Source organism: Panulirus ornatus, chromosome 58 (assembly GCF_036320965.1).
Source record: "Panulirus ornatus isolate Po-2019 chromosome 58, ASM3632096v1, whole genome shotgun sequence".
Classification (NCBI taxonomy): domain Eukaryota; kingdom Metazoa; phylum Arthropoda; class Malacostraca; order Decapoda; family Palinuridae; genus Panulirus; species Panulirus ornatus.
The window spans coordinates 33392270-33399706 of record NC_092281.1 but is presented as its reverse complement, the minus strand read 5'-3'; the positions used below and the strand labels follow the sequence as shown (position 1 = coordinate 33399706).

General features: G+C 44.9%; 1 non-coding gene across 1 annotated transcript; it reads left to right on the top strand.

Moving 5' to 3' along the window:
- The first annotated feature begins 2688 nt into the window (after window positions 1-2688).
- TRNAT-CGU (transfer RNA threonine (anticodon CGU)) lies at window positions 2689-2760 on the top strand. Its single transcript has one exon. It is a non-coding gene; the product is annotated as a tRNA-Thr (tRNA).
- The last annotated feature ends 4677 nt before the right edge of the window (window positions 2761-7437 follow it).

Genomic DNA, 7437 nt, shown 5'->3' with positions numbered 1-7437 from the left:
TAATGATTTAAGACCAGTAGGTTTCCCTCGTACCATAATGATTTAAGACCAGTAGGTTTCCCTCGTACCATAATGATTTAAGACCAGTAGGTCTCCCTCGTACCATAATGATTTAAGACCAGTAGGTTTCCTTCGTACCATAATGATTTAACTGGCCAGAAGATTAACTGGCAGGCCGGGCATGTCAGGGTTGGAATTGAAGTCTACCTGGAGTCACGTGACTCCAGTTTATATTGTCTTCCGCTGCTTAAAGATAGACGAAAGACCAGCAGCTACACACTGGGTATATGTCTTTGCTCGCTCTTTATATAACAACTTATTTTCACATGTTTACAAGTAAATGTTATATCAAAATAGATTCTCAGTTACGTTATACATGTCCTACTTGACTGACTTTCATACATATCTGCACCCTGGCCTCCCGGAACATTATTGTGTACACGTATTGTTATTATACAATTATCTGTCTATCAACATTTGATCATTCTAGTAGCAATCCATTGAGAAAATACTGTTATATTACCTATATTCCCTGGTGATCAATGATCGGAGTAACCGGCTGTTTCATGTTTATCATCATTACTCCATTTTCAATATAATGCGTTGTATCAGGTACATACAGTCGCCACAATATTACCCATACATGGAAGATGTCACTGCCTATCCAGCCAAGCCGGGAGAGCTATAACCAGGACCCCACACCTTGGAAGGTGTCACCTGGTACGTCCGGCGGTTGGAAGATTTAGCTGGAGTCAAGAACAAACACCTAACTAAGGCTGTTTACCCAGGCCACCTCCCCTGCCTGCCTGCCCGACCACACCTGGGAAACATAAGCAACAGGTGAAGACACACACCCTGCACCACCTCACTGGCTACGGCGGCCTTCGTCACTCAGGTAAGAGTCTTCGTGACCGGTGTTGGGAGGAGACCGTCTACTGTTGACCAGCCTTACGTATACAGGAGGTGTGGGGCGGGTGGGTGTCGGGTGGTCAACACACAATGTTCTCGGGATCGTCAGGAGGAGGAGGAGGAGGGTTCCTGGTAGTTAGTGGAGAGTTCAACGTGCCGGAGCTCAGTGCTGTCTGTAGTTGGTCGTGTGTAAAGGCTGGATCATCTTCTGTCATGAGAAACAATGTTTGTAAGTTACTGTATACAATTGTTATCCGTTGTTGAATCATCATGAAACCTGGATACATAATCATGTATTCTGAATATGATCAAATTGATTATCTGTTGTGAGAGTCACCAGGTCTGCACTTGACATGTCTTACATCAGCATGTTTTCAGAAAGTAGTATTTTTTGTACAGTTATGTTATTGTTATGTTCACCAAGTCTTCTCTTAGCAGTTATAATATGTCATAGTTAGATTAGCTAAGTCTTCGCCGAATTTTTTCTTGTTAGTCTTTCTAAAATTATGCCTATTACGGGTAGTTTTGATTTTGCTGAACAGGCAATTTCTAGTTTAGAGATCTGTCATCTCCTTGCCTGGCACAGGTCTTTCTTATATTATCTTTGTAACACGTAAGTATATATGTTTATTGTTGAATTTACTGGCTATTAAAAGATAAAGGTCATTAAATCAAAATTAGTGTCATACGAAAAAACATACAGATCAGACAATTTTCAACATAATAACATGTTTGACTTAATGACCATCAGCAGGTAAGGTCATCAAGCCGCACCATACATACGTCAGACAGTAACATCAGTTGTATAACAGGATGTATATATGTTGTTGGATTTAAGGGCTATCAGCTTGTGGTCATGAAGCCAGAATGTGAACCTTAACTATCTTCGTATAGAGTCCGGTAACAACTTTGTATAGCATTATGTGCCAGAGAAGAGTGGTTAGGTTTAAAAAGTGTTCTGAACTTCAACTGATTAATGATATGATAAGGAGAAATGGACATACAAACAATAGATATCAACTGGAAGGATGGAATCAGGGATGAAACATCTATAACTAGAAAGGTTAAAGATACAAAGATGGTGAAATACCTTGACCCGGGATCAGTAGCACCTGTGGCAATGGACACACCTTTGTAATGCTTGATCACTTACAACTGATCAACTTTAATACGAAAGTCTTAGGTATTGTCCCTCAGGAAAACTTTTTATAAATATTTATAAAACACATATATATGTTAGATATACACTATCTCTAGAATATATCTTTACCTGGGACGTGTAACACTTGTGTGGATAGACACAACTTTGTAATGCATGATCCATTACACGAAATGAACTTCACTAACCAAGAGTTATACAACGGGTCGTTGGAAAACATTAATCAAATACCTATACATATCATTTATGTTAGTAAAAGACATTCTTGATAGTAAACATAAGAAATGATGATGAAAGATAAGGGACGTAGAGGTAAACATTTTGTTAAAATATGAAATACTCCTGCCTTAAACTAGCTCCTTGTATTGCATTTTCTTTTAGATACCCAGAGGAAAATGTATTCTGTGGTTCATTTACGTTTTTCACAGCTTCTTTTTCAATCTTTAATCTTTTAGGATTCAGGTTTAATAATCTTGGTTCTGAACAATCATCATAATGCAACACAATACATATTTATCAAACAAGTCATTCATCACAATAATCATTATGTCTGTGCCAAATTCTTTAAGTCCTCAGTCACGTTTGTTAATATATAAGAAATTTTTCCATCACCAACAAGTGGCTCCGTGGTGTAGTTGTTAGCACATCTGTCTCGTAAACAGTTGGTCCGGGTTCGATTCCTGGCGGGGCCTTTGTTTTCAGTATTTTTTGTGATCGTAAATACTCATAAGAGGGTTCTCTCTCTCTCTCTCTCTCTCTCTCTCTCTCTCTCTCTCTCTCTCTCTCTCTCTCTCTCTCTCTCTATCAGCCGAGAGGTATGATATGTGCTGTGTGGGGTGCAGAGTGGCTCGCCTTCATATGGCAAGAACTTCATCGCTCTCACTCAGTCACGCAATCTACATTCATAGTGGCTGGCTGGGGATAGAGAGAGAGAGAGAGAGAGAGAGAGAGAGAGAGAGAGAGAGAGAGAGAGAGAGAGAGAGAGAGAGAGAGAGAGAGAGAGAGAGAGAGAGAGAGAGAGAGAGAGAGAGAGAGAGAGGAGTTCTGGCTTAAGAGTTCATCTAACGAGATTTTGTCAAAAGGCAGGGCAAGCGCGTAACGCTCTCCGCAGAAAAATATATTGTCACGAAGAAAAAGATCAAAGTGGTGGGAGTAAGGTGTTGTGATGTGTTATGTCTGGGAAGGAGAGGTTGTATGTTTGTGGAGTGAGAGCCAGCAGACAACGTCTGGGTGAGACAGGAAGGTAAGAAAGCTGCCTGAGTCAGAGGAGTGGTAATTAACAGCCACTAAAATGCCATCTTCATAGATTCCCAATTAGTTGATTGGGACGTGCAGGAAGGTCTAACTACATTTCTAATATTCTGTGCTTCTCTTTTGAGAGTTAAATACTACACAAAAGGGGTGGATGTCGGTAAGCGACCTAAACTATGTCTTGATAGTGAAAGAAGTGTTTAATCGAAGTAAGATCGTATGGACAGAAGAAGAGGAAGACTCAGATCAGACTGCTGATAGCAAAGGCGGAAATAAGTTGAGAGATGGCAGAAAGACGATGGTTTGATACCGAACATTACCGAACCTGAAGCACAGAAACCTCCCAGCACCGCTCAACCTTCCAGAACGGCCTGTCGGTCGGGAGCAATGGGCAACCCTGCCAAGGCGTCCACCGCCCGCCCGACAACCCGCCCTCAGGAACTGGTACCTGCCCGGGAGCCACGGGAGAACAGCCTAGTCCCGCACACCCTAAGCCAACAAAGGGGAGATGACCTTTAGCCTGCCCGGCGGCCGACACCAGATGTTCAAGGCAGGCCCGATTATTTACCCTGTGCTCTTGGACCACATTCGGTAGAGGGAATGCGTCCAGGTTAGGGCTTTGACACTGCACAAATCCAGGTCCCGGTGTGTCAGCCCTAGCCCAATGAGAGCACTCGCACTCTCTTGACACCATGCACCTCGCCAGTTGACAGTGGCTGATGTTAGGTGCACGGTGTCTTTGCCGGTTAGATCCCGTACGCCCTGTAGGACTTCCGGGGTGCCGTAATAACTGCACTTGTGTCTATGTGCAGTTGAGAGTGCGAGGTGGACTCCAGAGACCTGGGTATCAATTATCCAGGCCTCTGTACCTTTAGAAGCCACGATGTCCGGCTTTCTAAAGGACCCCGCAATAGGGATGCGAGGCTCACAGACCACTTGGTACCCCCTCTGCCTCAGCAGTCCGGCCAAATATGCACAGATGCTGTCGTGCCTTCTGACACGACCCCCATGGGTACGAGGGCACATCTGAGCGATGTGCCCCAGTGTCCCAGGTTTGCGACAGGTGTCACAGAGGCCGTTGATCTCTGGCCGGCCTCTGGCACGCCCTGGCTGGGGTCGGCAGCGCGCCTATCCTGACTTGGACGGCCTTCACATAGTCCGAACCGGACAGAAATCGGTTCCCGCTGGTGACCCATCTGCTAACCTGAGGCACGGCAGCAGATGGAGCGAGACCCGCTCCGTCGACAGTACTGACTAGGTTGGACCTCCATGCGTGCAGGCGTTCGGTCTTGTTACCCGCCTGCCGACCAGCAATGCACGCGGGTCCGGCCCAGTGCTGCAGTTTGCTCAATACTGCAGGCTCCCGAACTGCCGCATGAATCACCGGGTCGGTCGAGATGAGTAACTTCTCGAACCGCGCTTGTTTATTAAGACGGACGGTCGAGACAAAGTCCGGCATACCCAAGCCCCCATCCCCTGCAGCCGAGTGAAAGTATGCACAGGGCACGTCATGGGCTAGGCGGAGCCAGCGGCGGACTGCCACCCGCACCTGCCTGTCCATGCGTGCTAGCTGCGTCTTATAAACTTCACCTAGCACCAGTCGATGATTGAGCTTGGGCACCAAGTGTCCCACAAGCAACGCAACCCTTTGCTGAGGTTTTAGAGGGGCTCTGGTGATGTTTAGGAGCCCCTCTTCTAGCAGGGCGCCGTAGGACTTCCGCCGCCCCTTAGATCCGACTAAGATGCCAAGGTACTTGTACTCGTCCTCAGCACTCATGGAACCGACAGCGCTGCCTAAGACTTGGAATGTCCTCTGTTCGTTGACATACCAAGTCTTGCGTTTGCCGTCGACTTTCCCGGGTTGACTTGAAGTCCACCCCCCGCAAGGGTCTCAGCCATGACATCAATTGCCTTCTGGAGGCCAGTGGGCGTCTGTGCTACCAGGACCAGATCATCAGCGAACGCCAATGCTGATACTCGTTGGTCACCCAATTTCACTCCCACGCCAGTCTCTTTTACCCTTGTGATTCCCTCGTCAATCACAAGGTTGAAAAGGATAGGCGATAAGGGATCACCCTGTTTGACCCCACGAGTCATATTCACCTTATCCGCATTATCGTCGCTTCCTTCAATGTGGGTGAAGGCCCGGTCGTACGACGACATAATATATGCCCTGACAGCGGCTGGAATGCCTTTCCGCGACATGGCCCGCTCGATAGTGCTATGGTTAACACTATCGAATGCTTTGGCCATGTCGAGGAATGCCAGGTGCACACCGTGGGCGTGTGCCCGCGCACGACCGGCGATCGCATCCAAGATCGTGAGGTTCTCAAGACATCCGTCTATAGGGACGAATGCATTTTGAGCATCATCGATTTTGATGAGGCGCGTAATGCGGCTGCTGAGGATCTTATGCAGCAGTCGGACTATGGCACATGAGATGGTGATTGGCCGATAGTCCTTGGGCTCAGTGGGATTGGGTACTTTTGGTATCAACACTGTGCGGTTGGCTTTCAGTGGCTCTGGTAGGGTGGACGTAGCCATCCACAGGTTGAATGTCTTGGCGAGAATCCTTGGGGGGATGGACTTCAGTAACCTAGTCGACATCCCGTCAGGATCAGAGGCAGATGTACGGGTGGCTTTGAGGTGGTGTGCTACCTCGCCTACGGTGACAACCTCTGAGGCAATGAAATCTTTGTATCATGTAAAAGTTAATAAAAGATTACAAACTACGGCCATAATGTTCCAATATTTTCCTCCAAAGAAACTTTACCTATACTACTTCTGGTTATTTGTTCACATTCCTTTTTCCTTTATTCTGATGGACTTCTGTGTGGTATTAGGCTATTCTGATGGACTTCTGTGTGGTATTAGGCTATTCTGATGGACTTCTGTGTGGTATTAGGCTATTCTGATAGACTTCTGTGTGGTATTAGGCTATTCTGATAGACTTCTGTGTGGTATTAGGTTATTCTGATGGACTTCTGTGTGGTATTAGGTTATTCTGATGGACTTCTGTGTGGTATTAGGTTATTCTGATGGACTTCTGTGTGGTATTAGGCTATTCTGATGGACTTCTGTGTGGTATTAGGTTATTCTGATGAACGTCTTTGTGGTATTAGGTTATTCTGATGGACTTCTGTGTGGTATTAGGTTATTCTCATGGACTTCTGTGTGGTATTAGGTTATTCTCATGGACTTCTGTGTGGTATTAGGTTATTCTCATGGACTTCTGTGTGGTATTAGGTTATTCTGATGGACTTCTGTGTGGTATTAGGTTATTCTGATGGACTTCTGTGTGGTATTAGGCTATTCTGATGGACTTCTGTGTGGTATTAGGTTATTCTGATAGACTTCTGTGTGGTATTGAATCTTTCTATAAAGTACAGAAATTTACTTGTGCGTGTATTACAGAAGTTACTGCAATATATAACACAACGTAAAGCAAACGGATGGTATCATTGATATTTTGGTATGACAGAAAACTTACTTTGGCAGTGTTAACTAATCATTTCAGTAATATAAATACATCCGTTGTACATTTGCCACATGCATAGTAATAGTGTATGTGGTCTTAGAATTATCTTTAACACCTGAAGAAGATGGTAAAGTTGTTTTGGGTGGTGGATGCAACTTACGTTGACGACCTTAATGATCCTGGCACTTGATAGACCTTAATGACCTACGCAGTTGATAGACCTAAAGTCCAGACAGCCAACCAACCGTTGGGATGAATTCCAGGCAGCGGCTTATGAATATCTTGTTTTAGCCTCCAACTTCAGGCCATCGCTATACCAAAAAGGCGTGAAGGGATATTTATCTTTATTCATGGAGATGCTGTTCTAGTGATAAGCCAAAAGAGCGAGCGAGAATTTCAACTTCTACTGACGTATAATGGAGGATTTTTAAAGTGTGCGGCAGTGAAAGCAAAGATGTCTTTTCTGAGAGAGGTTGTCTCGGTACATTCTCAGACAAATTTCAGATACAGATTGAAAACAATTTTGTTTGAAATATTACCACTATGATTCAGGATTATTTGACGAGTGGCAGGGAAGGGGAGTGATTAGTTATGATATCATTACATATGGAATAAGAATTGATATAACTTTTATTAGATT